This window comes from Microcebus murinus, chromosome 8 (genome assembly GCF_040939455.1).
Source record: "Microcebus murinus isolate Inina chromosome 8, M.murinus_Inina_mat1.0, whole genome shotgun sequence".
Taxonomy (NCBI): domain Eukaryota; kingdom Metazoa; phylum Chordata; class Mammalia; order Primates; family Cheirogaleidae; genus Microcebus; species Microcebus murinus.
Window position 1 is genome coordinate 69,706,097 of NC_134111.1, and position 22,737 is coordinate 69,728,833.

The window sequence follows — 22,737 nt, forward strand, 5'->3', positions numbered from 1 at the left end:
AAACAAATCATAGGGATGCTTAAGACTGACGAAACAATTGATACTTAAAAGAGAAGACTGTAGACATAAAGGCAGAGTGGAATTTTTTTAATCAACATTGCATGCAGCAGCTCCACATGGCCTTCCCCATTCTCAATAGCTTTGATTTGTGGAAATAATGGTTATGCAATTTCCACACATTGTGCTCCAATCACAGCATGTAGGCAACAATAAAAAGAAAACAACTAAAAAGCACTCGAAGCTGGAGATTTTGATAAGGTTTTCTTTTCACTTCACAAAGTTGGATAACTTGATATTTTTCTAAGGCAACTGAAATCTTCCTACTGAGTTTTAAACAGATCTATGTGAAGGCAGCAAAGTGTCTCATTTTCTTAAATGTATTTATGGCAGCAACACTGGTTAATTTAATTGTGAAAAATTAACCAAAAGAAACTATTGGACTATAAGAATTCCACAGTTGACAGATTGTTGGTTTTTGTCTTTAAAAAAAAAAAGAAAGAAAAGCTATGCCATCTGTTTACAAAAGATGAGAAATGTTGAAGAAAATTATTCCCCTTAGGGCATAATGCTACAGCCATTTACAGCAAGGTCTCTGGCATTTTCAAGGAGGATTTGGTACAAGAAACAAGACAGCATCAGGGCTGCCCAGGCATTGGCTGAGAAAAACAGAGATGATTTCCTCTGGTCCCTATTTTAGTTTTGCTCTTTGAACTTCCAAGTTTATTTATTGTTGTTATTATTTTTAATTTGGCACAGATTGTTTCAAGAATCATCTTGGTTCCCTTTTTTGAAGTCTTTTTTTTTTTTTTTTTAATTTGTTGAGACTGGTTTCTAAAGCGCTCCACCTACACCACCTGTCATCAGATGGGGGGCTGTGGCTTGGAGAACACGCACAGCTCTGAGTTCAACTGTGGAGGGGATAGTGAAGGGCAGCGGCAGAAGGAGGCAGAGCTGCAGATTTGGAGGTAGGTGGCAATATAGTATTTCAAAATAAAAATCCCCAAGCTACAGATCGGTGATGAATTGTCATACGCTAAGTGTGCCTGGAGAAATAAAATTAATCTCTATCAATTTTAATTCTCTCAGAAGGCTTTTCCCTCTTACATATAAAATCATGGGAATTTTCCCTCTCCTCGCCCAGTCATTTATATGTGATTAATCATACATTGGTCACTCGTCACTAGATGGCATTGTGTAATGTTTCTTGACAGCAGTGACTAAATTGGTGACGTTACAGCTTGGGCTATTTTTCAATATTTTCTTCTTTGGTATGGATCTAGAGAATCTCGATCTGATCCTGGATATGTCATCTTTTATATGTTTTATGAGTTTGGCTTTGAAACATTTGAATATTCTTTTTCCCCAGCATCTTCCTAGTACATGAACCTAATAATTATCAGTCTTACATGAACAATAAATAAGTCCTTCCTCTAACTTTTCTTCCAAATTCCATATGCAAATGTTTACTTATAGAGATTTTGCAGAAATTAAAGCTCAACACAGCTAGGATCTCTACCTGGACATGCAGGTAAAAATATATATATTTTTTATATATGAAAACTTGCTTTATGGAAGCATGACCAGTGGAAATCTAGTCGTGGATAAGCCATGATCATGAAATAACATAAAAAGGATCAGCTGATGTTTTCATAAACCTGTGGAATTTATAAAGGAAATATAACAGCCATAAATTTAAAAGAAAAACTGATATAAATATAAGTTTCACACAGTCTCAAACTCTTCTAAACACTATAGGTAATTCTGACCATTTTTATTTGTTGTATTCCAATAAGCCTTATGCTACTGAAGAATGAATTCTAACTTCTATGCTGTCAATAAAATAAGTCTTTCTAAATTATGATTATGAGAATTTGTAAATAATACTGAATGATAAAACGTATTATTTGGAGTGAGGCTAACAAGACAAATGACAGCCAGATATAGCTAGATGATAGGTAGATGAATGGATGGTATCCAATACAGTATTCAATATTCTGAATAGTTATATAAAAACTATAATATTGATCTGCTATTTTAATTTACTTAGTATCTGAAAAGATGTTTCTCTGTATTTGTTTGCCTTTTGATTTTTATTTCATTCATTCACCCATTCGACAAACATTAACCAAACACCTGCTTTGGATTTGCTCAATACGAGAGATGCAAAGATAAATGGGACACTAAACTTACCCTCAAAAAGCTTTTAGTCTTTTAGGTTGTTAAGCATCCATAAAGTAAATATCAGAATCATTCATGGGAGAGGGAGAAATGGAAACAGAAAGAGAGAGAAATATAATGCAAAGCGACTCAGACTAGCAAACAAGATGCATGGTTTATGGACATAGATCTGCCAGTAACTCTTGCTATAACCTTAGATTTCCTTCACTGTATGTTCGAATGAAATAATTATATATGGAAGTGTTCTGTAAACTGTAAAATACTTTTACAATGTGAGTCTTCTGAGCTTTTCAATTTCTTTCTATAAGAATCCCAGTTTTTTAATAGACCTTTGATCAAGTGCTTCCTCCCTTTTAATTTTCCCTTCTATTTCAAAATTCTAACTGCATAAATAAAGCCCACTAAGTTTTCAACTCATCTTGTAAAACCAAAAGTGCACAGAAGCAGGCCAGGCGCGGTGGCTCACGCCTATAATTCTAGCACTCTGGGAGGCCAAGGCGGGCGGATTGCTCGAGGTCAGGAGTTCGAGACCAGCCTGAACAAGAGCGAGACCCCGTCTCTACTATAAATAGAAAGAAATTAATTGGCCAACTAATATATATAGAAAAATTAGCTGGGCATGGTGGCACATGCCTGTAGTCCCAGCTACTCGGGAGGCTGAGGCAGCAGTATTGCTTGAGCCCAGGAGTTCGAGGTTCCTGTGAGCTAGGCTGATGCCACGGCCCTCACTCTAGTCTGGGCAACAAAGTGAGACTCTGTCTCAATAAAAAAATAAAAACAAAAAGTGGACAGAAGCACCATAATCTTGGAGAGAGGGAAGATAGGAAGCTAAACTAAATAGTCTGTAATCACAGCAAATTCCAAAACACTGAGGCTCTGTGATTATCCCCTTTCCATCTTGTACTTTGCTGATTCTTGCTGCTTCTCTTGGTTTCTGCAGATGAGAAATGTCATTTCAAGTAAATTCTGTTGCAATAACACATATGGGATGAAAAGACCTCTTGTGAGGTCCATTCTGGTCTGAGAACTTTACCTTTTCTATACTTTGATGGTTAAAACAAAAAACAAAGATTCTAGTTGATTACTAGATTAGGAGATTCAATACAATACCATCTGTTTTAGACTATTTCAATAGTTCTGCAAAATGCTTCTTATTTTTCAGTAAGACCAGGGATACCATTATCTACAACAGACCAGACAGAAAACATTTTTTTTTTTTTGGAGACAGAGCTTACTATTATTGCCCCTGCTAGAGTGCCATGGCATTACCCTAGCTCCAGCAACCTCAAACTCCTGGGCTCAAGTGATCCTTCTGCCTCAGCCTCCCACGTAACTGGGACTATAGGCAAGCGCCACCATGCCCAGCTAATTTTTTCTATATATATTTTTAGTTGGCCAATTAATTTATTTCTGTTTATAGTAGAGATGGGTTTCGCTCTTGCTCAAGCTGGTTTTGAACTCCTGACCTTGAGCGATCCTCCCGCCTTGGCCTCCCAGAGTGCTAGGATTACAGGCGTGAGCCATCACGCCTGGCCTAAGATTAACTTTTAATTAAGCATTTGGGCCTCCGTGTATTAGTATACCTTGTTTGAAAGTCTTATTACAATAAGAAAAGAGCAAAAGTAGCTTAGATTCATTCTACTTGTAAAAAACATTATCCATACCCTTATTTTGAATGATGAGTTTCACTCTAGAATATTTGTTTACCATAAAACATGGGCTATACGAAAATTTGGGGCCGGGCTCACGCCTGTAATCCTAGCACTCTGGGAGGCCAAGGCGGGCAGATTGCTCAAGGTCAGGAGTTCGAAATCAGCCTGAGCAAGAGTGAGACCCGTCTCTACTATAAATAGAAAGAAATTAATTGGCTAATATATATAGAAAAAATTAGCCAGGCATGGTGGCGCATGCCTGCAGTCCCAGCTACTCAGGAGGCTAAGGCAGCAGGATTGCTTGAACCCAGGAGTTTGAGGTTGATGTGAGCTAGGCTGACGCCAAGGCACTCTAGCCTGGGCAACAAAGTAAGACTCTGTCTCAAAAAAAAAAAAAAAAAAAAAAAGAAAGAAAGATAATTTGGAAGGTTAGAGATGAAGATATCTATTTAGTACATTATTTCTATCCTGACTTTCCCTTCATTTGTCAGGTTTATAACATTTTTGTCTTTGTTTAAAATATTATGTCAAATTAAAAAAATATTATTTCAATCCAACAAGTGTTATAAGAATGATTTATTAGTATTTATGGACAAAGAACTAAGGAAATGGAATTCTATTTTATCAGTTTCAAAGACCATAACAGTTAAGCTTTCGCCATCAGTATATTTGGATGAAAAGATGGTCTTTGTCATGAAAGTATATACATCCACATTTAGCTGTGGACAAAACTTTCCTGGAAGGAAGCAGAGATTTTTTTTAAAAATTATTTTGGGAAAGTGTACTGAGCCATTTCGCTAAAAATAAGATAGCATTTCATCAGTACTGGTCATTTTTTAGCCACATATGACAAATGATCACAGATGCTCATAAAAATCTAAAAGAAACTGACTGTTGTTCTCTTCTGAAATGGCTAAGTAGCTTTCCTTTAAACTATATTTTAAAATAAAAACAAACTTTTACCACTTTGATTGAAGAAAATGCAGGAAGCCATATGGTCCCACCCAAAGTTCCTGCATGTAAAATGTTGTCATGGGGAAGAAGGTTCAAGGTGTTTTTAAGAACAGAACTTTTATGTTTCTGCCCATTAACAATGGCACTTCCTGTTTTGACCTCTAACTATACTGAGGCTACCAAGAAAGTAAGATTATGGACTTCTCCTTTTTGCACAGTGAAGAGCATTTATACTACCTCTTACCCTGTGTGTAGAGTTCAAAATAAGTATTGCCACTACCCAATTCTCCTGAGGTCCAATAAGTTGATCTATGATCTCCCAACAAGGGTTGGAATGTTCCATAATTTATGGTTATTTAGTCATGACTCTGGTGTTGAAGTCAATAGAATGTGCACTACTTCTTATCTCAAATACACATGAAGTTACATCTTGCCTCCAAAAGGCCCTTATGTCTTACTAAAAGTTATTAACAACACTTAACAGATCAGGACTCAGTGATTCCCTCCTTCTAAGCCAGGTTCTTTCAAAAAAGAGACAGAGGGCAGGCACAGTGGCTCACACCTATAATCCTAGCACCCTGGGAGGCTGAGGCAGGAGGATCGCTTGAGGTCAGGAGTTCAAGACCAGCTTGGGGAGCATAGTGAGACTGCCATCTCTAAAAAAATGTTTTAAATTAGCCTGGAATGGTGGTGCACACATCTGTGGTCCTAGTTAACTTGGAAGGCTGAAGCAGGAGGACCACTTGAGCCCAGGAGTTTGAGGTTGCAGTGAGCTATGATGCCACTACACACTGGCCCTGGTCACAGAGTGAGGCCCTGTCTCAAAAAAAAAAAAAAAAAGACAGAGAAAGGAAGAAAAGGAGATGGGGAAGGAAGGGAGGGAGGGAGGGATAAAAATGGAGAAAAGGAAGAAAAATTAGAGTAGAATGAGAAGACCATCATTTCAAAGTAAGAAAGAAACTATTTGCTAGATTCACTAATCAAAGTACCTGTAGCCTGGAACTCCTGGGCTCAAGGGATCCTCCTACCTCAGCCTCTAAAAGGACTAGGATTATAGGCACAAGCCACCATGCCTTATCTGAAAAAGGACACTATTTAAAGTAAAAGAAATTCAGAAACTTTTCCATTTTCTGTATTACTGTTAGAATGACAGTTTATTTTATGTTTTTTTTTAGCAACAAAGAAAAACCTTATCTTGAAATTTTATCCTTCAATTCTTGGGAGAAGTTATATATTTCTATGCCATAGAGAAGCAATTTTGTTAGATTTTTTCCCCCAAATTCTATAAAATCTTCTTCAAATATAAATACATAAGCTATTAAATATATATGTATATAACTTAAATTATATATGCATAGATACAAATGTTTTAGGAAGACTTAAATGGCTACTTTCTTTAAAATATATCAGTGATGGGGATAAATATATCAAAAAGAAGCTCCTTCAAGCATTTATTATTACCATTAATGGTTTATGTTTGGCCTTTTAAAAAATAAAAATTGATATGTTTTAGATGCAGATTACAGATTGCTATCCATACCAAATGATACTAATACAATAACACATTTACTGAAGCAGATGACAAGCAAAACATCCACAAAGGATGTCATTGGTATAGCTAATACAATAGCAAAATTATGACTGCTAATCCCATTTGGAAATCTGCAACTGAGCAGATGCACGAAAGATATTAGTGTGAGATCTGAGATAACTAAAGATAATTAGAAAAGTTAATGCATTCTGGGACAAAAATAAGTTTTAGATGTAGAAGACTTTCTGGCGCACTAAAGTGATTAAATTTCCTTGACTAATATTTCTATAAATTCATAAAACTGAAATAAAAATGGGCAACTCTCAAAAAACAATGTTTTCTCCTTCTTCCATAAATAATAAATACTTTGTAAAATAATTTTGCTGTAAAATTTGTCACCAGTGTATGTTTTTCTTAATTCTTAATTTAGGTTGTTATGTATTTCTCACAAGTAAACAGTTGATAAATTGATACTCCTGATTCATTAACACTATCAATCAGGTCAGGGAATTAGAGAATTGATAAATAAGTTTTAAAACACTTATAAGCAAAATATAAAATGTGACCATGATAATCCATTAAGTTCGAGGAGACACTCAATAGCTAAGATAGCTAAGATCGCTTTTATCTCTAAAAATCAATTGCTCAGCAGATCCAGTTTTAGATGGTGAGGACTTAGGAGCGGGAACTAGGGATTCAGTTATGCTTTCTTTTAATGATAGGATAGTAGTACCACTCATTATTATCTCCAGTAAGTCAGATCAATTTACTCCAGTAAATCTGTTTTTTCCTTTGCTAAATGGAGATGATAATAGCCCTACTTCACAGGATCGTTGGAGGATTAATTGAGATAATGCATGTGAAGTGCTTAGTGCCATGTCTGGGACACAGTAAGCATGCTATACAATTACCAGCTGCAATAATGTTCTTATGATGATGGTGATGATGATGCTTATTCTACAAGGATTCTAAACTTCCTCTTGAAATTTCCAGTTTTACCAGGGACTAAAAGGTGCCCCCCACACACCTCTGTTGCTCTCCTTGAGAAATCAGTATCTATACAGAAATGAAATGTTACAATCTCACTCTCCTGTTGCTGACACCTTCACATCTCACTAGTTCCTACATAAGGAGGTGGGTAGACCTGAAGAAGGAAAAGGCCACCCTTGATATTTGGGAGCCACTCCTGAAGGGAGAGAACTCACAAAGTCAGCGCTGTTTTCTAACATTCGTTGGCTTTGCAGTGAAAACTACACAGCAAAGTCCTGAGGATCATCATTTCAAAAAGGTGTAAATTTTAAGTTCTAAGTCCCAAGCGTAAAATTACAGTCCTAAAGAATTTGATAGAATTGTAAGTTTGAAAGTTTAGGAATAAGTGAACTGTGCTAGGGAAAACAAAGAGAATCAACAGGCTATAAAAATCACAAAAGCTAGAAATATGCAGTAGATTAGGATTTGATGGGGATCCATGGTGATGCTAATTAGGAACTGCAAACCCCACCCTAAAGATCATCAGGGGATTACCTTGGCAGGATGAGACCAATTTGACCCTCGTGCTATCTCCCCCTACGAAGATAGAGGGAAATTTATTTAGTGGAAAGCAGAATTACAACCTTTCCCTTTGGACCTAGAGCACCTTGAAAAGCTGTTGCCAGGGTAAGTCTCCTTATGTTCAACTCACCCTGTGTTTAAGATGTATCATTGCGGAGACCGTGGGAAGGGTATTTAATGTCTCTCTGCCGTGGTTGTCTTTTCCGTACAGTTTAAACTTTCAAACTTGATGTTGTGGGGTGGTATCCAAGCAAGATTGAGGGACAGCAGAATGCTTCTGGTGTGTTAGTGGAATATTTACTTGAAGACAGAAACTTTAATTTCTACAGAATAGAAACTGACTATCCAAGGAGAAATTTTACCGATTCTGAGTCTGAGATTCATGTACCTTGTCCCCTTCTCTCTCCCAATCCCCTTTCTCATGTTCTTAGAATAGAAACAAATCTAGGACTACTAAGTCTAGTAAAGAATATGAGTGTTTGGCACATAGGAAATTGAATTATTGATGTTTGTTGTATCCACAGAGAATCATTCGTTTGAACCTTTAAATTATTAGATATGTTTTTATTTTTATTTATTTAATCTCTGAGACAAGATCTCGCTGTGTTACCCAGGCAGGAGTGCAATGGCATGGTCACAGCTCACTGCAACCTTAAATTCCCCTGCTCAAGTGATCCTCCTGCCTCTGCCTCCACCTCCCAGGTAGCTAGGACTATAGGCACATGACACCATGCCCAGCTAATTTTTGTATTTTTTATAGAGAAGGGGTCTCACTCTTGCTCAGGCTTGAGACAGGGTCTCCCTATGTTGCCTAAGCTAGTCTAGATCTGTGCTTTAAAAACAATGCAATATAAGAAAAAAAAAAAAAACCTGGGATGACTCTACACAATATTAAGTGTTCATCAAAGAACTTATAAGTCAATGGTATGGTTCACATAATTGTGAGGAATAAAATAAGACAAAGATTATAGGTTTGATTTGTTCTTCTCAATGTTGCTTTCAGTTATGAGAATCTAGGTTCCAGGATCATGCAGAATGTTGGATGTATGACACAATTCTCAGGCAACATCGTATAAGACAATGTGTAAAAGTACACAAGAATTGCGTGTGTTTTAACTTTCCTGATAAACTTTTCAAGTTAGATAAAAGGAAACAACAATAAAATAGTTTTAACTTTTAGTCTGTGAAATATATAATTTTGTCACAGATAGTGGTGGAGATATATATATGTATGTTGATGGTTCATAACATCACAGTATTTTGTACAGGAGATGGACTAAAGTCCTTCAGTTAACAGCTTGATAAATAGTTTGAGGCTTGTGTAATTTAGCAAAAAAATAAGCAATTTGGTCAGCAAAGATTTTCAGGCTGATTAGAAAATTGAACTAGTAAAATATTAAATCAGTGAAATACGTAAAATTGTAATGAAAAAGATACTACTAGCATGACCTTATCTCTCTGAAGTGACCATTAATCCCCAAATACTTAAATTACATTATAAGGGGATATATTCAGAAAAATTATGAAATAAACTGAACATTAACAATTTTTCTACTGTAAATGATTTTATGAAATGGTCAAATAGAATATTAAGTGAATACAAAAGGAAATTAGGAAAGACAAGAGATGATGACAGTGAATGCAGATAAATTTGCATGCAACATAAAGTATGCACATTAAAGCATTTAAGAATCATGTGCAGTTTTCATGATACTGGCCTTAAAAGTTGAAGAATAAAAGGTAATACAAAGATAAATTATACAATACAACAACAAAGCTATGGTCGCTAAATAGTATTTAATACTTTGGGGGGAACTAACACCAAACACAGAAAATGGGTTAACATTTTTTCAAATCCTCGTTTATATTATGTATTCTCTGTTAGAATTGCTTTGTGGTCCCAAAAACATTTTTAATATGTTGCACCTTAAGATTAGCTATGGCAAGGATACAATTTTTAAGATAAAAGAAAATTACTTACAGGCCCAGACAGATCAGTAGGCATTTCGGGTCAGTGCCAGCTGTGAAGTGTACTGGAGGTGTCCACTCCCTGGGATGGAAGCGTGGGCGCCAGTCTATTGGAAGGGCTGAAGTGTGAATTAACTCTGGTGGTGCAAACCCTCTTCCAACTTGAAACACTCTCAGCTCCCCAATGTAGGAGGCCCATCCCAAGTTTACATTTCCAAAAACTTTTCTCTAAGAAAGTATGTGATTTAGAAAGTTAAAACATTTAAGAGAAGTAGTATTCTTGAAATGAAGGTGAAGAGTAGTTTTATAAAAACCCTTATAATTATTTTGCCATTCACAGAAACAAAGCCACAAAGTAAGCACACTAAATAAAACTATCTGTGACACATCAATAAGAATGGATGTTTTGGGGGCTAATTTCTTCAACGTACCATACCATGTATATGTTCAAAACCACTCAGGGTCTCACGTTTACAGAACTTCAATGAGATCATCTTGTTCCAGACAATGTGAATCTTGAAGAGTTTTGCTTTTCTTTTATTGACATGGAGGGTGGTGGCTGTTTTTGCATCTGTTGTCTTTGATCCCAGTCCTCAAGCTGTTTGGTCATACCATAATCTTAATAATTAAAAAAATGTTTTCAGATTATCTTTATTTGACCTACTCTGTATAGCAAAATAGGTATTTCTCAATCCTTTCGAAAACCTGTGATGATCTACTCTTAAACTCTCTTATTAAGTTCACAGCAAAGTTTAGGCTATTAGATTATTTCACTCTTCTCAGTTGCTTCTTTCCTCTAGGGCCTGGAATTTCCACTGCTTAGCTTCCTTTCTCTTTGTTAATGTGCCATCCTCCTCAACTGGGTTTTCTATTCCCAACCCCACATTACCCTTTGTTTTAATTACCACAAACAGCAGTACTGAGTACTTTTCAGTTCTCAATGGCCAACACTGGAATGTCCATAGTTTAGGAAATAGTATCTATAAATAAAGCTGTGTGTAGTAGACTTTCTTAGAAGGGTACCTCAGGTAGGAAATGCATTCCCTTCTGTAGGTAAATAGCCCATTGTTAGCTGGGAAACTCAAAGGATTGCAGTATCAAGGGCTGAAGGACAGGTGAGGTGTGTGAGAGGTGAGCAATAGACATGGCACTCTCTGTACGGAGGGCCTGAAGGACAACAGTGGACTGCAGTGTTCAGACTCTTGTCAACAGGTCCCTGAATGCAGCTACAGTACTTGTAGACCAAGAGGTATTTTTGTACTGTTTGAATCCCTAAATTTTAAAAACTACTATATATAACTCTAAAGTGAAATATTTACAGGCTGCCCAGACCTTATGGTATTTAGCACTTGATTCTAAAAGCTTTTCACAAGAGCCAACAATAGCATTTTATTCCTCTTAGGAAAATAATAAATTAAAGTTAAACCCTGGCTCAGAGAGCAACTATTTCTGGCTCACCATCTTTTGGCCAAATATCTGACCATTTAGCCACCAGATATATCTAGGTGTCCCAACTGAAGAGCTGGAACAAGGGGTGGGGTAGGGGGAGAAAAGCATGCTTTTCCTTTGTCTAGACATCTGGTTTGTGTACAAATAAAACCAAAGGAAACCAGTAGTGTTTATGCATAAGGGTATATTCTGGAATTATATAGGAGAAGAAAGATCAAGGCTTCTCAGATGTCAAGGAAGGTCCTAGAACAGAAACCCTGGTATCAAAGGTCATGGTATAAGGCAGCAGTTCCCAAACTTTTGGGCACCAGGGACCCTTTTCATGGAAGACAGTTTTTTCATGGACTTGGGTGGGTTGGAGGGAGGTTCAGGATGATTCAGTCACATTATACTTACTGTGCAGTCAAACCTCTCTGCTAATGATGATCTGTATTTGCAGCTGCTCCCCAGCGCTAGCATCACCACCTCAGATCATCCAGTTATTAGATTCTCATAAGGAGTGCACAACCTAGATCCCTCCCATGCACAGTTTACAGTAGGGTTCGTGGTTCTATGAGCATCTAATGCTGTCACTGCTCTGACGGGGGCAGAGCTAATGCAGTGATGCGAGCAATGGGGAGCAGCTGCAAATACAGATGAATCTTCGCTTCGCTCACTGCTCACTTCCTGATGTGTGGCCCAGTTCCTAACAGGCCATGGACCAGTACCAGACTGGCCCAGGCGTCGGGGACCACAGGTATAAGTTCTCTGGCATCCAAGGAATTAAAGTTCAGAGAAAAGGGAAACTTGGGGACCTGTCAAACCAGCACTATTTCTTCCTATTCTTCCTAGACTTCCTCGACACTCAAGAGAGATGGTATGTCGTGGGCAGCTGTGCAGAGGAAATTATCTTTGGATTGAAAAGAGTAGAAAGATTAAATCTGAAGGAGCCAACCTTCAGAGTCTGCAAAGCTACAAGCTCCCTGGCTGAGCCAGCTGGGTTAATCTTTTTATTCTCCCTCTGTGATGCTTTGTCTTGCTTTCCTTAGCTACCAGAGCCCTGTGGAAAAAGCACTGTATCTAGTCAGATTCTGGATTCTTCTCAAGTTAAGGCAGTGACCTTCCAAAGTTACTGGCTCTTTGGCTTCATTTGTAAAGCCATGAAGGTGGAGCATCCAATATTGTAAAACATGACTCTAGATTTAACACACTCATCTGTCGTGTTAAAAAAAAAAAAAGGACAAAAAATTCAAAAGCCAAATCAAAACTACACTTTAAAGCAAAATGCTGACTCCATTTTGTTGAGATTTCTTTCCTTGATTGCAATCATTTCAAGGAGAGAGAGGGTAATTTCTTTCTCCAATCTCACCTCTTCAAAGAAAAGAAGCAAGTGGAAGCAGAAGAATTAGCACTTATCTTCCTCATGTTCGGATCCAAGGGGCAGGATGGGGCTGTGTAACACAGTAATGGAAACAGGATGAAACCCTTGTTGCTGTTTTCCAGAAGCTAATTTGAGGGTTGCCATGGTAACTCACCAGGGTAAAAGACAGTTGTGAGCTTTAGGGTACAATTTTGGATTACATTCTTAAAAGAAGATAGCAAGTGCTTGTATTAAAAGAGTGAGAGAAGAATCTTTTGAAAGTGGATTGAAACTGATTTAAGATTTTGGTTTGAACTTTTGAGAAAGTAGGTGTCTTGGGAAAAAAAACAACAGAAATAAATCAACTGGTAAATCTTGCTAAGCCTGGAGGAAAAGACCAGATAGAGGGGCTATAAGAAAGAATCTGATGTCAAAAACTTGGAGCTATTTGGTAATTTAAATATGCACAGTTTTGTAAAAATTTTAAGCTATAAGAGAAATTGCTTTTTGCTATTACTCTTTCTATTGTCCTCTGGGTCTTACTTATGGAAGACTCCATTTCAGTGGCTTTGATCCTGTTGTTTTCTTAGATTTTTCATTCTGAAGTCATTGCTTCTATGTATTAATAGCTTTATATCTCTTTTCCCCTTTTTATAGAAAAGCTAAAGGAAAAAAGGTCTTATTGTAGCAGTTTAGTTTCAAAACAATTATTCCTGGCAAAGCTATTTAACAGTATAGAAAACTACAATTAAATATCTACTGAATTTTTTGAGTATCTAAGCTTGTCCCTTTGGCTTTTCAGATTAGAGTATCATATCCTTGTGGGCAACTAAAGTCTGTACAAACAGGCACACCTCCTAGAGCTTTATCTTCACTTGAAAATTTTACAACATTTAAGACAAAACACAGAACATGAAGGAAATTTCATATTTGGGGCCGGCCGGCTTTCTGCCACCTATCTCCTCATAGATTCCCCCATGGTTCTCATGATTAAAACTTTATGGAAAACTTTAAAAAGCCACAGTTCGAGCACTCTCCTGGGGATTTCTGAGGTCCAATTCAAACCATGCCATATGCAAGTGGCCCCAAGTTACTATTTAATTATTTATACTTAGTTTAAGGCATTTTGACTTGTCTTTTTACAGCAATTACAGAATAGAGTATGGGTTAGTGTGACTCCACGTCAAAAGTTTAACTTCTTCCTTCATGTCAAATCTGACCCATCACCTGTTTTTCTACAGCTTGCGAGCTAAGAATAAGAATGTTTTTTCTTCTATACTTTTCAATGGTTGAAAAAAATCAAAAGACTATTTTGCAACATATAAAAATTATGTGAAATTTTCATTTCAGCCATAAATAAAGTTTTATTGTAACAGCCACACTCATTCGTTTATGCATTGTCTGCGGCTGCTTGTGGGCTACAAGGGCAGCACTGAGCAGGTGCCACAGAGACCACATGGCTGTAAGCCTGAGTATTCACTATCTGGCCCTTTACAGGAAATGTAGCCAACCTATGATCTAAATCATGATCCCAACTATTGCCAAGTTACAGCCTGAGTTATCCAAATATAAAACATTAATCAAATTATATTAATACTCTATGAATTAGAACTGTTCTGATGAGAGTCCTTTGTCCTGATATAGAAGCTTGAAAGCACAGAGACCAAATTTGGTAGGAAAAGAAAGAAGATACACAAAGAGAAAACAAGGAGTATCTCTTCTTAAAGACAATGGAAAACTTTTCAATGCTATTTGCTGTTAGAGTTCCTTTTTCATATCAGAAACCAAAATGCTCTATTTTCAACCATGTGGAAATTCTGAAGATACTGCCACTTAATTAGCGATTTTCTTTCAGAAGAATTAATGATCAGTGTGTGTAAGTTCAAGTTCTGACCTTATTTGTCAAACTGTCTGAGATTGAATGTGGTGGGAAAATGACAAAAGGAAGGAAGCATTTAGATATGTGTCTCCTGAGACTTAATTCATCTTTGATTATCTGAAGAAGTGAAGAAGCCATAAGAATATCTTTCTAGGCAAAAGATAACCAGCTTCCTTTTAACGGAGGAAAGATATTCTTTTGAATTGAAAATCTAGTTGTGATTCTAATTTAGCTAAGTCTTTTGTCTCACTGTTAAAATCTAAAGAGTGTAGTTCTTTTTATGGGTCCTAGCAAATCTTTATAAAAAATGGAAAAATTGGATTTATAATTGTACCATTGCCTTATCCAAGTTCTTCTCAATTTTTCTGCTAACACATAGTGGGTGATGGTCACATGGGGCAAATGCTTGAGTGTGCCCAAGATTACACACAATTCCATGATCTCCTGGCTATAATGCAGCCATTCATTTCACACTCAGGCTTGGAGAATGCAAATGAGTATAAGGAAAGCTAGAATCCACTCTTGTGTACATGTTAAGTAAACTTCTGTACATTTATGTCGATTTTAGGACTTGTGAGCATCAAATTAGTTGCCACATCTCTGTTGTATTTTCCTATCATTTAGTCTAAGGTGTCGTTCTGGAGAATGGCTATAAATTCTAGCCTTGCTCTGACAGGACTCTGGGGTAGATGGTTGGGGATGTTTACAGTGTGCTATTCACAGGGTATTTCTTTATCCTGGCAGATGACCTAATGTCTAAATGTCCAATCTGTGACCAGGTTTCCCTCTCACTGGAAACTTGTTTATACTGGCAGATACATAGCAGTGTGGCTCTTGTCTGACCTGTGTCCAGTTTATTCCTATCAAGATAGCTACTCTCAGGCCGGGCGCGGTGGCTCACGCCTGTAATCCTAGCACTCTGGGAGGCCGAGGCGGGCGGATTGCTCAAGGTCAGGAGTTCAAAACCAACCTGAGCGAGACCCCGTCTCTACCATAAAAATAGAAAGAAATTAATTGGCCAACTAATATATATATATATATATAAATCAGCCGGGCATGGTGGCTTGTGCCTGTAGTCCCAGCTACTCGGGAGGCTGAGGCAGGAGGATCACTTGAGCCCAGGAGTTTGAGGTTGCTGTGAGCTAGGCTGACGCCACGGCACTCACTCTAGCCTAGGCAAGAAAGCGAGACTCTGTCTCAAAAAAAAAAAAAAAAAAAAAAAGATAGCTACTCTCTAGAAGAGTCCTGGCACAGAAAGAAGTTAGGTGCAGGTGTGTCAGTCAGGTGAGACACAGAGGAGGCAACTCAACAAGACACATGGAATAGCAGAAGCAGTGTATTACTTTCAGACCCCAGAGAGGAGAGGGCAGCATGCCTCACAGGGCCAACGTGATGTGGGGAGCCATCTGGGACAGGTACACTCCACCAGCCAGTGGGAATCAAGAGAAAGAGAGCCAGGGACCTGGGGGCCAAAGCCTTCATTGGGGCACAGGGCGTTACCCAAGCAGATTTCCCACGGGCTGTTCTAACCGGTGGATCTAGAGCAAGCAGGCATGAGTTCCATAGAGGCAGGTTGTGACAGAGAGGTGGTCACGGTGACATATCTGTGCAGCCCACACAGGTGTGTGGGTCAGTGGGGTGAGTGGGTGTGTGGGTCAGTGGGGTGAGTCCAGTCAGTTGAATCTAGCTGTCCCAGAGGGAGGTCATCAGGACATGGCTGTTTAAGGTATCTGGGTCGAGCACACTGAGGAACTGGGAAGGGTTGGAGAACTGGAAACTGTGTCAAGGGTGAGCTCTCCTTCTGGTCTGAGAAAGCCCAATTTACATTCAACACGGATGCCGAGACAACATGAATCTATGATCTTACACATACCGGTGACAACACCTCAGTTGAATGGGAACTATGGCCTTAGAAAGAACACATTTAAGTTGGGCAATATAGCCAAAACATGGGATGGCTTCGGCGTTTAGCCTCTGAAAAGCATTCTTTGGGCAGCATCCTTGGTAACAGTGGAGTTAGTTGGTGGCTTCAGCATCAGCACACGGGATTTCTATGGGATGAGGCTTCTGGGCGTGGAGTTTAACGTCTCTCACAGCCTCACGCTTGGCTCTACCTCTGGTACACATCGTCCTCATGGAACCTGTTGCCCATGAGTTCAGTTGGCTGTTCAGTCCCATGGGACTCAGGTACAGGTAAGGGATAAACCCTCATCTCTATGTCATTCCCCACAAACTGTCAAGCCTCCTCGGAACCTCACTGTCCTCACAAACTGCTGGGGAAAATATTGCATTGTGTCAGGATCACTTATTTCTATGCACACCCTGTAGCATTTTCAAGAATGTGCTCACTTTCATTAGGCTCGAAACAGCATTCTTCCAAGGCTGTACCTTTTTGGAATTTTTGCCCTTAAATATTCAGGACCAGCATCCATCAGAAAGGAGCACCCATGGAAATCATTTGGTATGAAAAATCATTCAATACATAGGGCTTTCTTTTAATAAGTAAAAAAAAAAAAAAAAAAAAAAAAGGAAGGAAAAGTTATAGTACAGTGGATCTAGGTTAAAAGAATTCTTGCTTTTAACAATAAAATGAAATGTCCTAAGTCAACACACTGGGCTTTTAGAGTCCATCAGACATGAGGAGCAGAACAGACCAGCACATCAGCGGGAGAGTGCCAGGAAGCTGTAACGCAGTGCAAGGCAAGTTAGGATAATTGTCGCAAATCTGCAGGGAATCTTCATTCCCCAGAGAGTTGAAAGTCTAATTGCCAAAATGAGGAATGCTGCTCTCATCCTGAAGTGGAAAAGGCCCCTTGAATATGAATATAGTGGCTGGCGGTGTATTGTGCAGAAGCTAGGGAGTCTCCTCTGAATATAAGGCTTGTTGCAAACACTGAAATGTAATTAATGTCACGCCCCCAGACAATAAATTCATATAACATAGAAACCAATTTCTGGAAATCCCCTACACCACTTGGCAGCCATGAATTCAACAGTAAGGCTGCCCACAAAGCCCTGTCCATCTGGTTGGACTTTTTTCTCTCTTTCTGCCTCCTAATTGAGAGATGAAGCTTTCTTTTTTTTTTTTTCCTGCATGTCTTCCTTTTTGACTCTTGAACAACATCCTTTCTCTTGGATATTTTTTCTTCTTACAATTTTAAATGCTTTATCCCAATCAATAAAGCCTTTACATTTTTGCCTTTTTTTTCTGTTTGTTTTTCCATTTCATTTTCTTCAGTAACTCTGTCACTTCAATTTTCTGTGTGTGAAAATGCAGCTGCTTTCAAAAGAAATGATAGGATGTGATGGATTTCTTAGCAAGTCAGAAACTGATATAGCAACATACTGGACAACTTTTACCTTTGATTAGACTGTATTTTTTTGTCATTCATATAGCTTCTAACTTTTTTCAGCTTTTTATTATTATTGCCCTTTCTCTGATTCATGGATTTTTACTCTTTAACTTTTTTCTTCCTTCTGTTTACCTTGGGTTTAATTTGTTCTTCTAGTTGCTTAACACGAAAGCTTAGATCATTTGTTTTAGACCTTTCTTCTTTTCTAATATAAGCCTTTAGTGTTATAAATTTCTCACCAAAAATACCACTTAAGCTGCACACCATAAATTTTGCTATGTTATGTTTTAATTTGTACTCACTTCAAAGTGTTTTCTTCTTTTTACCATGTACTATTTAGAAGGAGTGGATCTAGGTTAAAAGAATTCTTGCTTTTAACAAGAAAATGAAATGTCCTAAGTCAACACATTGACATGTTGCTTAATCCAAATATTTGAGGATTTTCTATGTATCTAGAAAATAATTGAATTCTTGTTTTGGTAAGGGAGGAAAGATTTCCTTTCCTCGCCAATTGCTAGGTTCATGGCTGAGACCTCTATATCAAAAGACAGATTAATAAGAGAAAAGTATACAAATTTATTTAATATAAGTTTATATGACACACAAGAGCCTTCATAAGGAAATGAAGACCCAAACAGGTAAACTTATGTATTTTTATGCTTAGGTTTGATGAAAAGTGGACAGTCATAAGGAAGTATGATTGGAGGACAAAATACATTTATTATCAAATGTTAATAAACTGGGGGGACTATAGCAAAGGAGGGAGTGTTATAGCCTGCTTAGGACCTTCTTCTGGGCAGAAGGGGAAGGGGTAGATAAGAGAGAGTTTCATGCTTCTACAGTTTTCTCAAATGCCAATGTACCATATTTGGGGGTAATGTGTCCTAAATCCCATCACTTCCTTCCATATGGCCAGGAACATCTTTCTTAGATTTTAAATCCTTCTAAATTTATTAAGATTTATTTTAAGTTCAAAATTTGATGTATCTTCTTAAATATTTCATTTACACTGTAAAAATGTAAATTGCTGTTTCAGGATAGAGTGTTCTATGTATGTCATTTAGGTCAAGATGTCTGATAGCATTGATAGTTTTTGTTTACTGCTGCATCCTGAATACCTAGAACTGTAGTAAATATCCCTTGTATGCTGGAGGCAGTGGCGCATGCCTGTAGTCCCAGCTACTTGGGAGGCTGAGGCGAGAGAATTGCTTGAGACCAGGAATTCTGGGCTGTAATGCACTATGCCCGTGAGGTGTCCGCACAAAGTTCTGCATCAATATGGTGACCTCCCAGGAGCCGGGAACCACCAGGTTGCCTAAGGAGGAGTGAACCAGCACAGGCAGAAACAGAGCAGGTCAAAACTCCCATGCTGATCAGTGGTGGGATCACGTCCATGGATAGCCACTGCACTCCAGCCTGGGCAACATAGCAAGAACCCGTCTCTAAAAAAGAACAAAAAGAAAAAAAAAAAGTAAATAGTTGTTGTATGAATGAATGAATACATGATCTAGATTATGACTATGATTTTCATTTTTACCCTCACCCAGAATTCTAAATATTGGGATAAAGACTAATCTCAAATCTAACCAGTGTATCTATCTTACCAAACAATTGCATATGAGCATGAAGTTGAAGTTGAAAGGCCATGTAGGTTGCATTTCTAAATCTATCACTGCAGAGTTTATTAAACTGAATATTTAAACTTTGGTGGAGGATGGGGAATTAAAAAGGGAAGGATTCAGCATTTTCTGGTAAATTTCAGCATTTTCTGGTTTGGCAAAAAAAAAAAAATAAATAAAAAGGGAAGGGAAAAACTTTGAGAGATTGATGACTTTCAATAATGTTCTAAAAGAAAACATCTCAGAGAAAAAGATCCTAACTACATATATGGAGTTAGTACAAATTTCATTTCATGGTGGAGAGCTGAGGATGGGTAGAGGATAGGGCCACATTTTGAAAAACAGGGATTGTGGCAATGAACTTTTTATATCATAAGTACATTCTTTAATGATTGCAAAGTTTTTTTCAAACTCTGTCTTTGCAAAGCTTTTGTTTCTTTGCATGTCTCTTTAAAACAGGTATCAGTTATGTTTGGGGCCCAAGAATAAAAATTGTAGTCCTTGCAACAGAGATCATAGTCTTTTTAGAGTAGCCTTACCATTTCCCCCAAAAGTTATATTTCATGTTTATTTCTTTTTAAAATTCAAGCAATTCAATATTAATTTTATTTTGAGACTTTTGCAACACCCTTGAAATTACTATAAATATACCACCATATTAGAAAAACCAGGATTTCTGGATCGGGATTATGATCAATTTGGAATTATGAAACCTATTAATTCCTGTTATAATTTGTACAGTCTCCAAATGTGGTAGGAGGTTATATTTTTCTTAATTAATGCATCTAAATTAATCCGTATTAAATTTGCACACTATTGATGTTCAGCTCTGCTGTCATTTCAATTTTCTAAGAGACTAATACCTTTTTCTTCTTTTTTCTTTTTTAACTTCCTCCAAGAAAATCTTGATAGAAATCAAGTCTGGCCAGTTTTGCTAGTTCTTGCCTTAAGTATAAGTGCTATCTTTAAAATCATAGAGTCCTACTTGCTAGTCTGAGATGTTTTTAATTAGGCCAAAACATGTCTTAGCTTGGGAATTTATCTGCATAATTCTATCTCTTAATACATAAGAAAGCTAGCTAAGAGGATATTATGCGTGGAATTTTTTGGTTAAACCTATTGAAACTAATTTAATGTAATTCTCTGTAAAAACTTTCCTTTACCCCTGAAATCTCATAATTAGACACTGCTCTGAGTATATGCAGACATTAACTTAACACTCTCTCATTTTTAGCTCATGATCTTCTACATTTCTCCCCTGACTGTTTCTTCTTCTACTACTCCCATAGGTTACTACAACCAAAAAAAAAATTCTTTGTGCCTTGTTTTTAGATAATCAGGAAGAATGATTCTGCTCTGATATGAAGGAGAATCCTTCCAAATCTAACAGGAACTGTTCGGTTCTGAGAACTTGAGGAGGAGCACCTGCTGGAAGAATGAGGGCTTGTGTAAGGACTTAGGCAATGGCGGTCCAAGCTGCCTTTCCCCTGACCCGTAAGGCCCCCACCACTCTATTTAGCTAGAAAGTGAGAACAGACCCTCTTCCTTCAGATGCCAAGAGGAGGAAGCACACACTTCCCCTGAAAAGTGGATTGTAAATCATGGTGCAAGTCTGCAGTAATACGGGTTCTCTACATTTCCTATACTTAGGAATTAAGTAGGGTCACTCTTAAGGAGACAGCTCCTTAAGTCCCTAGTACAGCTACTTCTGAAAACTTTTCACTGGTCTGAGTGTGCTCTTATTTTGAGAATACCCAGGGCCACTGGCTAGTTCTCCTCATATGAAATAGAAAAAGGCACCCCTTCCTCATAGGCAGGAGAATGTAGCCTCACACCAGGGTGCTGGCTTCCCTGGTGTTCTTGTGTAGTAACAGCCTGCACAAATGTGTACATGGCTGTCCAGTGGCTATGTCAGACTGTGGCCCTTAAGGCTATTCTAGTTTAGGAAATAGTCTGTCGTGCTTGCCTCTCTTATCGCCTCTAGAGAGTGATAGCCAGAAACCACTGGGAAGTCACAGGACAGATAAGGCTAGTGGTTACCACACCTGCTCTTATCTTTGGTGCGTCTTAGCTTAAATTTCCCTTCCTCACACAGGTCTTCCTTTGTCAACCCACCTAGAATGGAATGATGGGTTTTTTCCTTCTTACAAGTGGCACTTATTCGTATTCGTGTATGATTATTATATTTATTGACAATCTTTTCATCTGTCTTTGTGAGGTGTTCACTAATATAGCCCCCGCCCATAACTAATTACCTGATATAGAATTAGCATTCTCTGAATGAAGGAATGCCTTTAGCAACCTCTGGCTATGGCAAGGATGAGAAGTATGCAGGAACAGAGGACAGATGGCAGCCCTTGTTCAGAGAAATCTGATTTCCCATACTACACAGGCTTTCCTCAACCCTGTCACCTTTTTCCAGATAGAAGAGGCTGAGCACTTGATGTTTCATTGTTTGTTTTTAGCTAACATCCACTGAGAAAGCCAGGCACTGTGCTAAGGGCTTTATTTACATACATTATGTCATCCAACCTGCCCAACAAGTACTCTATGAAGTAGGTATAATAATTATCCTATTTTCAAATAAGGAGACTGAGACTAGGATGGTATGCCGTGTGTGTGTGTGGTTACCTAACTAAGCAATAGTGGCAATGCCAGGACTCAAACCCAGGTCTATCTGACCCCAAATAATGTACTCTTTAAAAAAAAAAAATAGAGAGAGAGATAGGGTCTCCCTGTGTTGCCAAGGCTGGTCTCAAAACTCCTGAGTTCAAGTGATCCTCCTGCTTCAGCCTCCAGAATACTCGGGACTACAGGCACATGCCACCACACCCGATGTGCACTCTTAGGCATTGTATTGTTAAACCTTAAACCTGGAACACAGTGTGATACGGGGCAAGAGATTCAAAATGCAAGTGTTCATTACCAACTCGCTTAGTCTGGGTCTAATGGCCTAACCCTCACTTGGTCTTTCTGGGCTATGGAGGATTTCCGGCTCTGCCTATGTCCTAATCTAGAAATGTTGGGCTCCATCTGCATTACCTTATTTTGCTTCCTTCGTTAGTGCTCGCTTCCCACATTAGAGGCAGAGAGCTAGCCTCTGCGTAGTGTCCACAGTCCCAGGCCAGATGTAAGCTGCTTCTTATCCTCAGCAAGGCACACGGGAGTCTGGTTATGCACAGTTCAACAGAGAATGGCGCTTACTCTTCCAAGTTGGGGAGCTTCTTTTTTTTTTTTTTTTTAACTTTAGAATTTTACTAAAGG

General features: G+C 38.2%; 1 protein-coding gene across 2 annotated transcripts in view; it reads left to right on the forward strand.

Moving 5' to 3' along the window:
- Nucleotides 1-834: 834 nt before the first annotated feature.
- Nucleotides 835-22,737, forward strand: part of SLC39A10 (solute carrier family 39 member 10) — a 130,092-nt gene continuing 108,189 nt past the window's right edge. For both annotated transcript variants that reach the window (XM_076005767.1, XM_012776952.3), the window contains exon 1: nucleotides 835-965. The gene's annotated coding sequence lies outside the window, so the exon portion shown is untranslated. The remainder of the gene's footprint in view (nucleotides 966-22,737) is intronic.